The 17,832-nt window shown below is 39.1% G+C and overlaps 1 protein-coding gene across 6 annotated transcripts in view; it reads right to left on the bottom strand.

The window, feature by feature from the left end:
* The window catches only part of LOC105475082 (IQ motif and ubiquitin domain containing), a 136,898-nt gene extending 119,293 nt beyond the window's left edge, over window positions 1-17,605 (bottom strand). For 2 of the 6 annotated variants that reach the window (XM_011730064.3, XM_011730085.3), the window contains exon 1: window positions 17,422-17,603. The gene's annotated coding sequence lies outside the window, so the exon portion shown is untranslated. Of the gene's footprint in view, window positions 1-16,661; window positions 16,699-17,284; window positions 17,396-17,421 lie in introns of those variants that run through there. The other 4 variants (XM_011730071.3, XM_071094559.1, XM_011730080.3 and 1 more) reach the window with 4 other exon arrangements.
* Between the last annotated feature and the right edge of the window lie 227 nt (window positions 17,606-17,832).

Here is a 17,832-nt window from a genome sequence, read left to right as displayed (position 1 = left end):
AAGAGAAAAAATATTTTTATGTGTTATTTATTCTTTTTGAGGTAAAAATCTTTCTCTGTCACCCAGGCTAGAGTACAGTGGTCCAATTCCAGCTCACTGCAACCTCCGCCTCCCAGTTTCAAGTGATTCTCCTGCCTTAGCCTCCTGAGTAACTGGAACTACAGGCATGTGCTACTACACCTAGCTTATTTTTGTATTTTTAGTAGACGGGGTTTTGCCATGTTGGCCAGGCTGGTCTAAAACTCCTGGCCTCAAGTGATAAATCTGCCTCAGCCTCTCAAAGCTCTGGGATTACAGGCATGAGCCATGATGCCTGGCCAGGAAAAATATTTCAAAAGGTAATAGCCGAGAACTTTTCAAAACTGATAAAAGAATATGGATCCTCAGATCCAGGAAGCATAACATAAATATATACCAAACAGGTTAAATAAAAATAATGAATAGCCATATACATTGTAATGAAATTACAGAATATCAAAGACAAACAGAAGGTCCTGAAAGTACAATGGTAAAGAACATAACAGCTACTGTTTTGAATCATATTAATTTGCTGCCATTAATACAAAGAAAAGGAAAATCACTGCAGACTTATCAGAAAAATAGTAGCCAATGCAACAATAGGCTAACTGACAGAAGATAACTATCAACCTAGAATTGTGCACCCAGCAAAATTACCTCGCAAGAAAGAAAACAGAAGTATTTACAAGTTAGTTACTAAGTTACAACCAAGATATTTGCTCTAAAGGAACTTCTAAGGAATATACTCAAAGGAGGAAAATGATTTCAAGGGATGTCTGAAGTGCAACTCGGAAAGGTAAATGTGAAAAATCATAAACATATGGATAAATCCAAATAAATACTGTTAATACAAAATAATAGTAAATTGAAATATTAGACAATAATACAAAATTGGGAAGGGAAAAACAAGACCAAACTCTGAAATCCTTATACTATTTATAATTTTTTTTATTTGTATAGATTTAGGGAGTACAAGTACAGCACAGTTTGAAGTCTGGGCTTTTATTGTGACCATCACCCAAATAGTATACATACTACCCACTGAGTAAGTTCTCATCCCTCACACCCTTCCCATGCTCCCTTTCTTTCAAGTCTCCAATGTCTATTATTCCACTCTGTGTTCATGTGTAGATGTTATTTCACTCCCACTTACAAGTGAGAATATGCAGTATTTGACTTTCTGTTTCTGAGTTATTTCACTTAAAATTATGCCTCCCATTCCAAGGGGGACATATTCTTAACCCTAGACTGCGTTACTTAAATATGCATAGTTAAATCTCACTACAAGCAATAAAAAACAGAAAATTAGTTTTTAAATTTCAAAACAATCAAGAGGGAAAGAAGTGGAATGAGAAAAACCTGAACAAAGCTCAATTTTAAAAAAGGTCAAGAAACCTTTTCAGTCTCTCACCCACAAAAAAAACAAAAAATAAACACACACACACAAAAAAAACACCATTTTGATTATTTTCTCCTGTAACACAGCTTAATGGCCCAATTAGAAAGAGGATATCATAACAAAGCCCTAACTCCTAGCAACATATTCATCTGCCCTCTTTGAAGAATCTGAGGTAATGCTTTTGCTTCTATCTGAGGGGTCATCCTGGCCAAACTGGCCAAGATGGTATCTTCTAAAAACAGCAATAGCAACAAAATCCAAACTGGCCAAGATGGTATCTTCTAAAAACAGCAATAGCAACAAAATCAAGAACTTCTGCTCTTCAGAAAACACAACTGGGAGAAAAAAAAGACAAATCATAGACTGGAAGATAATTTTCACAAAATGCATATCTGATAAAGGACTTATATCCAGACTATATAGAGAATAATATGAAAAAATAATATTTAAAAAGGGTAAAAGATTTCAACAGACACTTCACCACAGAATACATATAGAAGGCAATTAAGCAGGGGCAGGCCTAGGTTGAGGCAAGTGAAGCACCTGCACTACTCTACACTTGTACTCGTGTCTGAAAATGAATGACTCCTAAAATGTTGGGCCTAGGTGCATCATTTGGGTCATCCCAGTCTCAACCCTGAGAACAAACACATAAAATAAAGCTCAATATCATTACTCATTGTAAAAATGGAACTTCAAATCACAATGAGACAGCACTACATACCTATTAGAATAACTAAAATAATATTTTTAAAGCTCTCTAATAGCAAGTGCTAGTGAGTGCATATAAAGACAACTGGTACACACAACAACATGGATGAAACTCAAACAAATTATGCTCAGTGAAGAAGCCAGCTCTACTAAGGCTGTGTAGTATTGACTCAATTTATATGACAAATCCTAGAGTTAGAAAATATACCAAAGCCTAAGGGTAAAGGTAAGAGTTGATTACAGAAGGATGTGGGGATTTTTTATGTGATGGAAACACTCAAAATCTCAATTCTGGTAGTGGTTATGTAAACTATATGTGTTTATTAAAACGTATAGCACTCCAGACTAAAGAGGGTAAATTTTATTGTGTCTAGATTATCCCTTACTAGAAAGATATAACAGAAAGTAAAAGCAACGAATGCTCCTTTCAGGAGGAAGAAAAAAAAAAAAGTGTGCTATTAAGACTAAGACAAAAGGAATTTCAATAACAATAAGAATTTTTGAAAATCGACGTGGCAGGGAAAAACAACTGATTACAGATGTAAGGTCAGTGGTATAGGAAATGATAAATAGCAAAGAAAGTGAAAATATATGGGTAAATATAAATGCACTTTGGCTGTATAAAAATAATGTTGGGGCGCGCCCAAGATGGCTGAATAGGAACAGCTCCAGCCTCCAGCTCCCAGCATGAGCGACACAGAAGACAGGTGATTTCTGCATTTTCAACTGAGGTACTGGGTTCATCTCACTGGGGCATGTCGGACAGGGACAGTTGGCGCTGGTCCCCGGGTGCAGCCTGACCAGTGAGAGCGGAAGCAGGGCGAGGCATCACCTCACCTGTGAAGCGCAAGGGGGAAGGGAATTCCTTTTCCTAGTCAAAGGAAAGTGAGACACACAACACCTGGAAAATCGGGTAACTCCCACCCTAATACTGCACTTTACCAAGGGTCTTGGCAAATGGCACACCAGGAGATTATATCCCACACCTGGCCCGGAGGGTCCCACGCTCACGGAGCTTCCCTCATTGATAGCACAGCAGTCTGAGATCTAACTGCAAGGCGGCAGCAAGGCTGTGGGAGGGGCGCCCGCCATTGCTGAGGCTTAAGTAGGTAAACAAAGTCACTGGGAAGCTCAAATTGGGTGGAGCCCACCACAGCTCAAGGAGGCCTGCCTGCCTCTATAGACTCCACCTCTGGGGACAGGGCATAGCTAAACAAAAGCAGCAGAAACCTGGGCAGAGGTAAATGCCCCCGTCTGACAGCTTTGAAGAGAGCAGTGGATCTCCCAGCAAGGAGGTTGAGATCTGAGAACAGACAGATTGCCTGCTCAAGTGGGTCCCTGACCACTGAGTAGCCTAACTGGGAGACATCCCTCACTAGGTGCAGACCGACACGTCACACCTCACACGGCCGGTACGCCCCTGAGACGAAGCTTCCAGAGCAAGAATCAGACAGCAACACTCGTTGTTCAGCAATATTCTATCTTCTGCAGCCTCCTCTGTTGATACCCAGGCAAACAGGGTCTGGAGTGGACCTCAAGCAAACTCCAACAGACCTGCAGCTGAGGGTCCTGACTGTTGGAAAATTAACAAAAAGAAAGGACACCCACACCAAAACCCCATCAGTACGTCACCATTATCAAAGACCGAAGGCAGATAAAACCACAGACAGGGAAAAAGCAGGGCAGAAAAGCTGGAAATTCAAAAAATCAAAGCGCATCTCCCCCTCCAAAGCAACGCAACTCATCGCCAGCAACAGAACAAAGCTGGACGGAGAATGACTTTGACCAGTTGAGAGAAGAAGGCTTCATTCGATCAAACTTCTCAGAGCTAAAGGAGGAACTACGTAACCAGCACAAAGAAACTAAAAACCTTGAAAAAAGAATGGATGAATGGATAACTAGAATAGCCAATGTAGAGAAGACCTTAAAAGAATTGATAGACATGAAAACCATAACATGAGAACTACATGACAAATGCACAAGCTTCAGTAACCAACTCGATCAACTGGAAAAAAGAGTATCAGCGATTGAAGATCAAATGAATGAAATGAAGCGAGAAGTGAAGTGTAGAGAAAAAAGAGTAAAAAGAAATGAACAAAGACTCCAAGAAACATGGGATTATGTGAAAAGACCAAATCTACGTCTGATTGGTGTGCCTGAAAGTGACGGGGAAAATGGAACCAAGTTGGAAAACACTCCGCAGGATATCATCCAGGAGAACTTTCCCAACCTAGTAAGGCAGGCCAACATTCAAATTCAGGAAATACAGAGAATGCCACAAAGATACTCCTCGAGAAGAGCAACTCTAAGACACATAATTGTCAGATTCACCAGAGTTGAAATGAAGGAAAAAATGTTAAGGGCAGCCAGAGAGAAAGGTCAGGTTACACACAAAGAAAAGCTCACCAGACTAACAGCAGATCTCTCGGCAGAAACTCTCCAAGCCAGAAGAGAGTGGAGGCCAATATTCAACATTCTTAAAGAAAAAAATTTTCAACCCAGAATTTCATATCCAGGCAAACTAAGTTTCACAAGTGAAGGAGAAATAAAATCCTTTACAGACAAGCAAATGCTGAGAGATTTTGTCACCACTGGGCCTGCCCTACAAGAGATCCTGAAGCAAGCACTAAAGTTGTAAAGGAACAACAGGTACCAGCCATTGCAAAAACATGCCAAAATGTAAAGTCCATCGATGCTAGGAAGAAACTGCGTCAACTAGCGAGTAAAATAACCAGCTAATATCATAATGACAGGATCAAGTTCACACATAACAATATTAACCTTAAATGTAAATGGACTAAATGGTCCAACTAAAAGACACAAACTGGCAAACTGGATAAAGAGTCAAGACCCATCAGTTTGTTGTATTCAGGAGACCCATCTCACATGCAGAGACACATACAGGCTCAAAATAAACGGATGGAGGAAGATCTACCAAGCAAATGGAAAACAAAAAAAAGCAGGGGTTGCAATCCTAGTCTCTGATAAAACAGACTTTAAACCATCAAAGATCAAATGAGACAAAGAAGGCCATTACATAATGGTAAAGGGATCAATTCAGCAGGAAGAGCTAACTATCCTAAATATATATGCACACTATACAGGAGCATCCAGATTCATAAATCAGTCCTTAGAGACTTATAAAGAGACTTAGACTCCCATACAATAATAATGGGAGACTTTAACACCCCACTGTCAACATTAGACACATCAACGAGACAGAAAGTTAACAAGGATATCGAGGAATTGAACTCATCTCTGCAGCAAGCAGACCTAATAGACATCTACAGAACTGTCCACCCCAAATCAACAGAATATACATTCTTCTCAGCACCACATCGCATTTATTCCAAAATTGACCACATAGTTGCAAGTAAAGCATTCCTCAGCAAATGTGAAAGAACAGAAATTATAACAAACTGTCTCTCAGACCACAGTGCAGTCAAACTAGAACTCAGGACTAAGAAACTCAATCAAAACCGCTCAACTACATGGAAATTGAACAACCTGCTCCTGAATGACTACTGGGTACATAACGATATGAAGGCAGAAATAAAGATGTTCTTTGAAACCAATGAGAACAAAGATACAACATACCACTATCTCTGGGACACATTTAAAGCAGTGTGTAGAGGGAAATTTATAGCACTAAATGCCCACAAGAGAAAGTAGGAAAGATCTAAAATCGACACCCTAACATCACAATTAAAAGAACTAGAAAAGCAAGAGAAAACACATTCAAAAGCTAGCAGAAGGTAAGAAATAACTAAGATCAGAGCAGAACTGAAGGAGATACAGACACAAAATACCCTCCAAAAAAAATCAATGAATCCAGGAGCTGGTTTTTTGAAAAGATCAACAAAATTGATAGACCACTAGCAAGACTAATAAAGAAGAAAAGAAAGAAGAATCAAATAGATGCAATAAAAAGTGATAAAGGGGATATCACCATCGACCCCACAGAAATACAAACTACCATCAGAGAATACTATAAACACCTCTATGCAAATAAACTAGAAAACCTAGAAAAAATGGATAATTTCCTGGACACTTACACTCTCCCAAGATTAAAACAGGAAGAAGTTGAATCGCTGAATAGACCAATAGCAGGCTCTGAAATTGCAGCAATAATTAATAGCCTACCAACCAAAAAAAGTCCAGGACCAGACGGATTCATAGCCGAATTCTACCAGAGGTACAAGGAGGAGTTGGTACCGTTCCTTCTGAAACTATTCCAATCAATAGAAAAAGAGGGAATCCTCCCTAACTCATTCTACATGGCCAACATCATCCTGATACCAAAGCCTGGCAGAGACACAACAAAAAAAGAGAATTTCAGACCAATATCCCTGATGAACATCGATGCAAAAATCCTCAATAAAATACTGGCAAAACAATTCCAGCAGCACATCAAAAAGCTTATCCACCATGATCAAGTGGGCGTCATCCCTGGGATGCAAGGCTTGTTCAACATATGCAAATCAATAAACGTAATCCAGCATATAAACAGAACCAAAGACAAAAACCACATGATTATCTCAATAGATGCAGAAAATTCTTTTGACAAAATTCAACAGCCCTTCATGCTGAAATCTCACAATAAATTCGGTATTGATGGAACATATCTCAAAAAAATAAGAGCTATTTATAACAAACCCACAGACAATATCATACTGAATGGGCAAAAACTGGAAGCATTCCCTTTGAAAACTGGCACAAGACAGGGATGCCCTCTCTCACCACTCCTATTCAACATAGTGGTGGAAGTTCTGGCTAGGGCAATCAGGCAAAAGAAAGAGATAAAGGGTATTCAGTTAGGAAAAGAAGAAGTCAAATTGTCCCTGTTTGCAGATGACAAGATTGTATATTTAGAAAACCCCACTGTCTCAACCCAAAATCTCCTTAAGCTGATAAGCAACTTCAGCAAAGTCTCAGGATACAAAATCAATGTGCAAAAATCACAAGCATTCTTTTTTTTTTTTTTTTTTTTTGAGACGGAGTCTCAGGCTGGAGTGTAGTGGCCGGATCTCAGCTCACTGCAAGCTCCGCCTCCCAGGTTCACGCCATTTTCCTGCCTCAGCCTCCTGAGTAGCTGGGACTACAGGCGCCCGCCACCTCGCCCAGCTAGTTTTTTGTATTTTTTAGTAGAGACGGAGTTTCACCGTGTTAGCCAACAAGCATTCTTATACACCAGTAACAGACAAACAGAGAGTCAAATCATGAATGAACTCCCATTCACAATAGCTTCAAAGAGAATAAAATACCTAGGAATCCAACTTACAAGGGATGTAAAGGACCTCTTCAAGGAGAACTACAAACCACTGCTCAGTAAAATAAAAGAGGACACAAACAAATGGAAGAACATACCATGCTCATGGATAGGAAGAATTGATATTGTGAAAATGGCCATACTGTCCAAGGTAATTTATAGATTCAATGCCATCCCCATTAAGCTACCAATGACTTTCTTCACAGAATTGGAAAAAACTGCTTTGAAGTTCATATGGAACCAAGAAAGACCCCGCATTGCCAAGACAATCCTAAGCCAAAAGAACAAAGCTGGAGGCATCATGCTACCTGACTTCAAAGTATACTACAAGGCTACAGTAGCCAAAACAGCATGGTACTGCTACCAAAACAGAGATATAGACCAATGGAACAGAACACAGCAGTCAGAAATAATATCACACATCTACAGCCATCTGATCTGACAAACCTGACAAAAACAAGAGATGGGGAAAGGATTCCCTATTTAATAAATGGTGCTGGGAAAATTGGCTAGCCATAAGTAGAAAGCTGAAACTGGATCCTTTCCTTACTCCTTATACAAAGATTAATTCAAGATGAATTAGAGACTTAAATGTTAGACCTAAAACCATAAAATCCCTAGAAGAAAACCTAGGTAATACCATTCACGACATAGGCATGGGCAAGGACTTCATGTCTAAAATACCAAAAGCAATGGCAACAAAAGTCAAAATCGACAAATGGGATCTAATTAAACTAAAGAGCTTCTGCACAGCAAAAGAAACTACCTTCAGAGTGAACAGGCAACCTACAGAATGGGAGAAAATTTTTACAATCTACTCATCTGACAAAGGGCTAATATCCAGAATCTACGAAGAACTCAAACAAATTTACAAGAAAAAAAAAAAAAAAAAAACCATCAAAAAGTGGGCAAAGGATATGAACAGATACTTCTCAAAAGAAGACATTCATACAGCCAACAGACACATGAAAAAATGCTCATCATCACTCACCATCAGAGAAATGCAAATCAAAACCACAATGAGATACCATCTCACACCAGTTAGAATGACAATCATTAAAAATTCAGGAAACAACAGGTGCTGGAGAGGATGTGGAGAAATAGGAACACTTTTACACTGTTGGTGGGACTGTAAACTAGTTCAACCATTGTGGAAAACAGTGTGGTGATTCCTCAAGGATCTAGAACTAGAAATACCATTTGACCCAGCCATCTCATTACTGGGGATATACCCAAAGGATTATAAGTCATGCTGCTATAAAGACACATGTACACATATGTTTATTGCAGCACTATTCACAATAGCAAAGACTTGGAATCAACCCAAATGTCCATCAGTGACAGACTGGATTAAGAAAATGTGGCACATATACACCATGGAATACTATGCAGCCATAAAAAAGGATGAGTTCTTGTCCTTTGTAGGGACATGGATGCAGCTGGAAACCATCATTCTGAGCAAACTATCACAAGAACAGAAAACCAAACACCACATATTCTCACTCATAGGTGGGAACTGAACTATGAGATCACTTGGACACTGGAAGGGGATCATCACACACTGGGTCCCATTGTGGGGAGCAGGGGCAGGAGGGATAGCATTAGGAGATATACCTAATGTAAATGACGAGTTAATGGGTGCAGCACACCAACATGGCACATGTATACATATGTAACAAACCTGCATGATGTGCACATGTACCCTAGAACTTAAAGTATAATAAAAAATAATAATAATATCATAAAGTCATACACACATAGAAATACAAAACAATCATATGGCATATCTGTTGTGGGGGTGAAAATGATAAAAATGGCATTTACCTTATCATAATTCATTAATCTGTATATGTGTTTTATATAGCTTTCTGATTTTGTGCTATACTTAATAAAGAAGCTAAATAAAAAAGAAGAGGAAGAAGAGGATGAAGTACTCTATATGTTGACAAAAGTCACACTCCAAGATATACCGAGTGAGAAAAAGAAAGAAGGTGAAATAAGAATATATATTTGTGTTTGTTTCTACCTGGACAAAGAAACACTCAGAAAAGTATGAAAGAAACTAAGAAAACTAGTTATCTGATGGGGGGCAAAGTGAGTAGGAAGTAGCCAGAACAAGGGTGGGCTCCACAATTCTCAATGTATTACTTTTAATATTTTTATTTTTAAACAATGTAAATGTATTACCTGTTTAAAATATTAGATAAGACATCATAGGTTTAGTAAAGTAGGGAAAACACAAGGTGGCTGGGAGAGTATGTGATCAAGTGTGCTAAAGCCTCTTTAGGAATAGGAACTAAGAATTGTGACAGGTCTGAGATTTTATCCTACCTACAACCTAACAATTTAGCCTGCCATAGTTTCATGAATGCTATCAGAATAAATAATACTCCTGGGTTGGAAACAAAGGACTTTATTACTCATGGCACAGCAGATAGCATGAGCTTTATATTCACACAGGATCCCTGTGCCCCCAAATCCCAGAGGAACAATGTGGAATGCCCAATTAGATGCTATAGACACAGAAGGTTTGCATCACAGCTAAGAAACCCCAAGCTTAGAAACTCCAATCCTTTATAATGGACTGCAAGCAAATATGCCCAACCTCTGCCTTGGAGGAAGATATCATTGTTATTATACTAGACAGATAAATCTGACCTCTGCTTTAGAAAGAGACCCTATATCTTTTAAGACTGTTCACTATACAAATATCCTTGAAAAGAAAATTCAAAACAAAGCTGTCAGTGTCTCTTAAGCAGAAATTCTAGAGAACCATGGGGAACCGTCTTCCATGAGGAATAAGAACCATCCATGGACAACGTCAAAAAAGCCTCTGAGAGTCAGCATCTAGTGATTATTCTCACAGCTGTCTAGTAAGAATGATCATTTCACAACAGCAATTATATTGTCTTTCCTACAGCCAGCAAGAACAATGCTTGCTCACCTATGCTCTGAAACTTGGTTAGGTTCCATCTGACACTACCCAGTGTGAATAAGGCCCCATTTAATAGACACAACATTTAAAAGTACTCCCAAGGTATAACACCTAAAGGGCAAGCCATGCCTATATCTATCTAATAAGGTAGAAAAGGATTAAACCAGCTTGAATGCCCATATGAAAGTTGATCCAATAGGCCTAAGATAATAAATTTCATAACTGTAACAGGAATAAATTATATCTAACAGTACAATAAAACAATAATATAACACAACCAAGGAAGGTCTACTTTTAGAGTAATCCTTTATTTTTTTTCTTTTGCTCACCTATTATCCAGCCACTCAAAAAGCACTGTCAATACTGACCTGAAAATTTAGTCTCAGTCTACTTTTGTCTGTCATCCTGTAATATTTTGAAAGTACTACTGCAACAGTCTCAGCTGGTTACCTTAATTTCATTCTTGAAACTCCCACCCCACCAATCCCTGCCAAAAAATTCTATTATTCTCACAGCAGCCAGAAAAATATTTTTTAAAGAAAATCATACCATGCCCCTCTCATATTTACTAAAACATCTCTAAAATAAAATGCTTTCCAGAATAAAATCCAAACTACTCACCATGGCCTTCAAGGTCCTAAATGATCTAGCCCCTGCCTCTCTGACCTCATCTTCTAACCCACCCCACCTTTTATCATATCTAGGGCTAATCTCCCTCTTGGGGCTTTTGCATTTTAAGTTTCCTCTGTCAAAAATGTGTTACTACAAACTTTTTTTTTGAGATAGAGTCTGGCTGTGTCATCCAGGCTACAGTACAGTGATGCGATCTCAGCGCACTGCAACCTTCCCCTCCCAGTTCAAGCAATTCTCCTGCCTCAGCCTCCCAAATAGCTGGGATTACAGGCACCCACCACCACGCTTGGCTAATTTTTGTATTTTTAGTAGACATACGGTTTCACTATGTTGGCCAGGCTGGTCTCATACTCCTGACCTCTCGAACTCCTGACCTCGTGATCTGCCCACCTCAGCCTCCCAAAGTGCTGGGATTACAGGCGTGAGCCACTGCACCTGGCCTGTTACTACAAATCTTTACGACTAATTCCTCATCTTCCATGTCTCAGTTTCCAGAGAGGCCTCCCTAATCATACCTCAACTACCCACTAATTTTTTTTTCATCAATATAATCACTGTACATTTCTCAAAAGAAGACGTAAAAATAGCCAACAAGTATATGAAAAAATACTCAACATCAATAATAATCAGAGAAATGCAAATCAAAACCACAATAAGACATCATCTCACCCCAGTTAAAATGACTATTGTCAAAAAGAAAATAACAGATGCTGGCAAGGATGCAAAGAAAGGGGAATGGTAGTACACTGTTAGTGGGAAATGTAAATTACTACAGCCATTGTAGCAAACAGCAGGAAGGTTCCTCAAAAAACTAAAAATAGTTCTACCACATAATCCAGCAATTCCACTGCTGGATATATATCCAAAAGAAAGGAAATCAGCATATTGAAGAGATATCTGCACTCCCATGTTTACTGCAGTACTATCCACAATGGCCAATCAACCTAAGTGTCTACCACCAAATGAAGAAAGAAAATGTGGCATATATACACAAAATGAAATACTATTAAGCCATAAAAAACAATGAAATTCTGTCATTTGCAACAACATGGGTGAAACTAGGGGACATTATGTTAAGTAAAATAAGCAAGGCATAGAAAGACAAATATCACATGTTCTCATTCATAAGTAGGAGCTTAAAAAGTTGATTTCACAAAGGTAGAGAGCAGAATGATGGTTACCAGAAGCTGAGAAGGGCAGGGGGAGCAGGGATGAAGTAAGGTTGGTTAAGGGGTTTAAAAATACATTTACATAGAAGGAGTAAGTTCTGTGTGTGATAGCACTGTAGGGTGACTATAGTTAACAATATTTTATATTTCAAAACAGAAGAAAAGTTTTGGAATATTCCTAGAACAAAAAAATGATAAGGTAATGGATATCCTAATTACCTTGATTATTACAAATTGTATGCATGTATCAAATATCATAGTTGCCCAATAAATATGTACAATAATTATGTATAAACAAAAATTTTTTAATTTTTGAAAAGCATTGGCCATGGCTGAATTCATTCATGCTTTCAACTAATTTTTACTGGGTACCTACTCATAACCAGTCCTCCTTTTAGCTGTGTGTAGAGACACTTCTATGTCTCTACACACAGCCATCGACAAGGCTTTTCAAAAATGTTTAAATTTTTGTTGATACACAATTATTGTACATATTTATTGGACACGTGTGATATTTGGTACGTATCTTTATCTGACCCAGTATATATTTTACTAATTTAGTTGTAACTTGCCCATTTTCCTCACTAGAATATACGCTTTTTTTACTGCAGGGATTTTGATCTGGTTGGTAGTTTGCAGTTTTTACAGCAGAGATTTTGATCTGCAGTAAAAAAAAAAAAAAAGCTGATATTATATATATATATATGATATATATATATATTTTTTTTTTTTTTTTTTTTTTTTGAGATGGAGTCTCGCTCTGTCTCCCAGGCTGGAGTGCAGTGGCCAGATCTCAGCTCACTGCAAGCTCCGCCTCCTGAGTTCAGGCCATTCTCCTGCCTCAGCCTCCCCAGTAGCTGGGACTACAGGCGCCCGCCACCTCACCTGGCTAGTTTTTTGTATTTTTTTTAGTAGAGACGAGGTTTCAACATGTTAGCCAGGATGGTCTCGATCTCCTGACCTTGTGATCCGCCCGTCTCAGCCTCCCAAAGTGCTAAGATTACAGGCGTTAAAATAGAGCTGAAAGGATTTAGCGATGCATTAGATGTGAGCTATGAGATAAAGAGAGGAATCAAGGATACTGCTAACATTTTTAGCCCGAGTAACCAGAAGGATAAAGCTACATTTACAGAAATAAGGAAAACTTCAAATAAAGGAGACCTGAGTATGGATGTAAGTTAGATCAGTCTGATTTGGGCCATATGAGTTTGAGATGCCCATTGGACACGGGGTTAGCAGTTTGAAGTTCTGAGAAGATGCTGGCCTGGAAATTGGAAAGTCACAAGTCTATGGTATTTAAAGCCATGAGACATGTGCAATCAATGCAGTCAGAAACAGAAGCCACATACTATAAAGTTCCTTTGACAGGTACTGGATAAATTCATACCCCTCCACCTTCCTCCTCAATGTGTCTGTCTCCATTTCCTAGTTGCTATGGTTCCTAATGCTTACATTCATTTCACCCTAATTTTAGTACATTAGGAGTCCTAGATTGTTCCCCTCAAAGCAATCTATCTCCTTATAAACAAGATGAGGGCTGGGCACAGTAACTCACACCTGTAATCCCAGCACTTTGGGAGGCCGAGGTGGTCAGATCCCTTGAGCCTAGAAATTCAATACCAGCCTGGGCAACATAGTGAGACCCTGTCTCTACAAAAAATACAAAGCTTAACTGGGCATTGTATTGTGGCATGCACGTGTAATTCTAATTATTCGGGAGGCTGAGGTGGGAGGATCGCTTCAGCCAGGGAAGTGGAGATTATAGTGAGCCAAGATGTCACCACTGCCCTCCAGCCAGAGACATGGAGTAAGACCCTGTCTAAATAAACACACACAAACACACACACACACACACACACACAGAGATCATAGTTCTGTTACCTGTAGATTGTATGTATAGTAGTGCCTAAGGTTCACAGAAGGTCCTTAATTAATGATATGAATAAATGACCCAAATAATTACATGTTTTCAAGATGTTAGTTGTTGATAAAGAGGGTGATTAGCAACTGTGTTTATGATGGTTAGCAGTGACAAGCATTTACTCAACCTAAAAACAAGAAGTGTCAAGGTTTCTAAGTCATGACTTCATTGCCATGCAGTACAGTGATTCTCAGCTTTGATTTCCTAAAGTGGAATTTCAGGAGGGCTGACTGTGGAGCCAGCCCACCTGAGTTTGAATCCAGACTTAACAGCTTCCTGTAGAAAGAAGCAATCGGCCATGGGTCTTCAGTGTCCCTACATGTTCTTGTGGGGTGTGACAAAAATGCAAGGCCATGACCACTGTTTACCCAGACCATTTCTCAGGGTTGTGTTTGCACTGAGAAACTGCAAAGGTTGAGATAAACTCTTCCCCCTGAAACAAAGAGCAGGCTTTCTTTGGTTTACTATAAAAGCAGTCAATTCCCCATGTGCAGGCATCCATGTAGACTCACTTGTGTTTCCCCTGTTGGACTTGGGGGGCTTGGGAAATTGGCACAAACTTGAAGCACTGGCTACTTCTTTTGCTATGTGCCCTTTGACCCAGCATCCAAGAAACAGTGACTAACTTATTAGTTTGTATGTAGGGTAAAACACCAGACCCCTCAGAGTTCCTGATACTTACTAGCTATATGACTTTGAGATACAGATGTGTCTTAACCTAAGTCTTGTTTTCCTCACTTGTGAAATGGTATATTAGTAGTTTCAACATCAAAGGTTCTTCCAAGAATTAAATAAAATTGTGTATATACAGTACTTAGTAAACAGTGCCTGGCACACAATAAGTACATAATAAATGTTGGCTAATTAGTAATGAACTATTTCTAAAATTTCCAAATGGCTAGTGATAATTATACCTTAATAATGTCTCCTACATAATTACTCATTTTATAAAGTAGGAGAAAAAATACTTTAAAAATAAAGCATATTAGCAAATACTTACACTAAATTATTTCTCACAGATGATATTATTACGCCCATTTTACAGATAAAGAAATTAGCACAGAGAGGTTAAGTAATATTTTCAAGAACACAGAGCTAGTAAGCGGTATATCTGGGATCCAAATCCAGGCAGTCTGGATCCAGAACCCATGCCTTTAACCACTAAACTGTGCTGTATCTCAGTATAGGAGTCCATGGGGGGTTGGGGAGAGAACAGAAAAGGGGTCCTGGTGATTAAGAAAAAGTCTAGAAATTGATCTCCCTGCAGATGAAAAAGCTAAGGCCCAGGAATGCCTCATGGTAGGTTAGTGGTGGTCAGATCCAGAATTTAACTAACGATTTTGTCATCAGATACATTATCAGAAAATGTCTTTTATTCTTAAGTAAGAAACATGACTATTATTTAAAATAGAGTAGAAAATATTCAGCAGATTTTTTTTCACCCATCTAGAACAAGGAGCTAATTTTATTGGTTCCTAATACCCCTTCATATGTATATATTAATATGCTCTACTTGCATACATAAATATGTGTAAACTCTCACTGCAGCAAATATTAAACGTAAATAACAAAACACACATATTAAGGTGTGAAATGTAAAATGTGAAATTTCAACCCAGTTTGGAAAGCTACAGTTGGACAAGACTTTTCAAAATTTTTTTTTCATTATTGTTATTGTTCATTTGGCTGTTTTTAAGAGAGTAATATGTGCTTACTAGAAAAAAAATCTAACAGAACAGAAGGGGATAAAATAAGAAGTAAAAGTATTCCAGACATGCTAATTTTATTTCTCATTGTTAGGCAGTTTATCTTTCCAGGAATTGTCTATAAAGCTACAATTATATATAATATATATACACTTAAATTTGTTTATGATCATATCTATGTCTTTTATAAACTATATTTCTGTTTATTTTTAAACTTTAACACTGTTTTACGACTTATAATATATGCTTAACATTTATTTTTACGTAAAATATGATTCTGCCACATTCTTTTCAACAGCTTCACAGTAATTTGTTTGCAAGGCTAAGTCACATTGTAGTCAACTGTTGCTCACTGATGCACATTTAAGCTGTCTCTAGTTTTTTACTATTAAAAATTGCGCTGCAACAAACATCTTATACATCTATCTCTGTATATATGTGTAAGTTTGAAAATGAGTTCCTAGAATTAGAAGGGACAAGTCAAAGGGCATACAGATCTTAATTTTGTTAAATTCCATCACTGTTTTACAGCCCCGAGAAGTTCCCCTTGACTGTTTCCTTACATCCTCAGATTGTTTTGAGTCCTAATAATTAAATATCCCTTTGTTGTGTGTTGCACTTATATTTCCCATTGTATGTTTGATGTTGTTTGTTTTCTCTTACTATACAAATGTTTTAGATTGTTAGGTAGTGACATTTATCAATCTTTTTGCTTATGAGAGTTTCCAAATTTCCTGATATGCTTCGAAACACCTTCTCACAATGAAACATAAATACATAAATTCATCCATAAATACATGAGACAGATCTGTAAATACTGATAGAAAACAACTGGACACACAGTCTTAAGTGTAAAAGCCAATCACAGAATAGTATGCACAATGTTACAGGTGTACCTACCTATTTGCATATGTCTAAAGCACCTCTGGAAGGTGGCCTGGAGATGGGAAGAAATGGGTAGATGGTGGATTTTCACTCTTCATTCTTTTTACTATTCGTACTGTTTTTTATGTATTATCTATTCGAATGTAAATGTTTTAATCTTATTGTTTAAAAGAGCAACCTCTATCATGTTTGCATACAAAAAAAGTCTCCCTTTTCACCTACATTTCATTCCCTATCATTTAAAGCTTAATACATTTAGAATGTAGTATAATTAGTAAGGCAAGGATCCAGTATTGCTTTCTACCAAATAGGTCTGTTGAATTTTTAAGTTTGTTAAGAGGCAAAGACTACGGGTGGAGAGGAAGGAGTGAGAGTGCCAGGTGAGGAAAGTCTAAAATCCCTCGACTTAATAAGAGAATGGTTAACACGGAAGGCTGAGTTTCTAGTGCCAGGTTTGGGTTATACACACTTCTTCTATGCAATTACCGTGAAAAGCACTCGGGGTGTGAGGTGAGGTGTACCTCCTAGCTTGATGCTGCTGATTCAAGTCCCAAACCAGAGGGAAGGAGCCAGAAAAGGAGCCCAGAAAGATGGAATACTTCGCACGGTTTTTTAAGTAAAGGCGGAACATTACCTACCGACCAGGCAGCCCCAGGAGCTCAGGCGGGAATCACTGCCCCGCACACAGAACTCAGAGTTCAGCGCGGCTGTTACCGGCTCTAGGCTGGGTCTAAGCGTCGGGCCAGGAAGCCGCAGTCAAAACTTGTCCTCCTACCTGTGTACGAAACGCAACTATTCTCGTCGAAGTGCTTTCCCAGGCTCCTAAGAAGCAGCTTCAACACTCGCCGCATTCTCAGTTACTGGTCGTATCCTAGCAACGACCCTGGCACCACCTCTTCCTGCCAGGGCCGGACAGGGGGGAAGGGGAGGAGCAAGAGGCGGGATGGGGTAGGAGCCAGAGGCGGGCAGGGGGCGGAGCCGGGAAGGAGGAGCGCGGCAGGACTGGGGGAGGAGCCAAAGGCGGGGGGCGGGGTCGGAAAGGAGGAGCGCCGCAGGAGAGAAGGGGAGGAGCCAGAGGCCGGAAGGCGGGGTCGTGAAGGAGAAGTGCAGCAGGAGAGAACGGGAGGAGCTAGAGGCGGAGGGGCGGTGTCGAGAAGGGTGGAGCGCGGCAGGAAAGACGGGAAGG

This window comes from Macaca nemestrina, chromosome 4, assembly GCF_043159975.1.
Source record: "Macaca nemestrina isolate mMacNem1 chromosome 4, mMacNem.hap1, whole genome shotgun sequence".
Classification (NCBI taxonomy): domain Eukaryota; kingdom Metazoa; phylum Chordata; class Mammalia; order Primates; family Cercopithecidae; genus Macaca; species Macaca nemestrina.
Note: the sequence above shows the minus strand (reverse complement) of the source record. Positions and strands in the feature narration are given on the sequence as shown.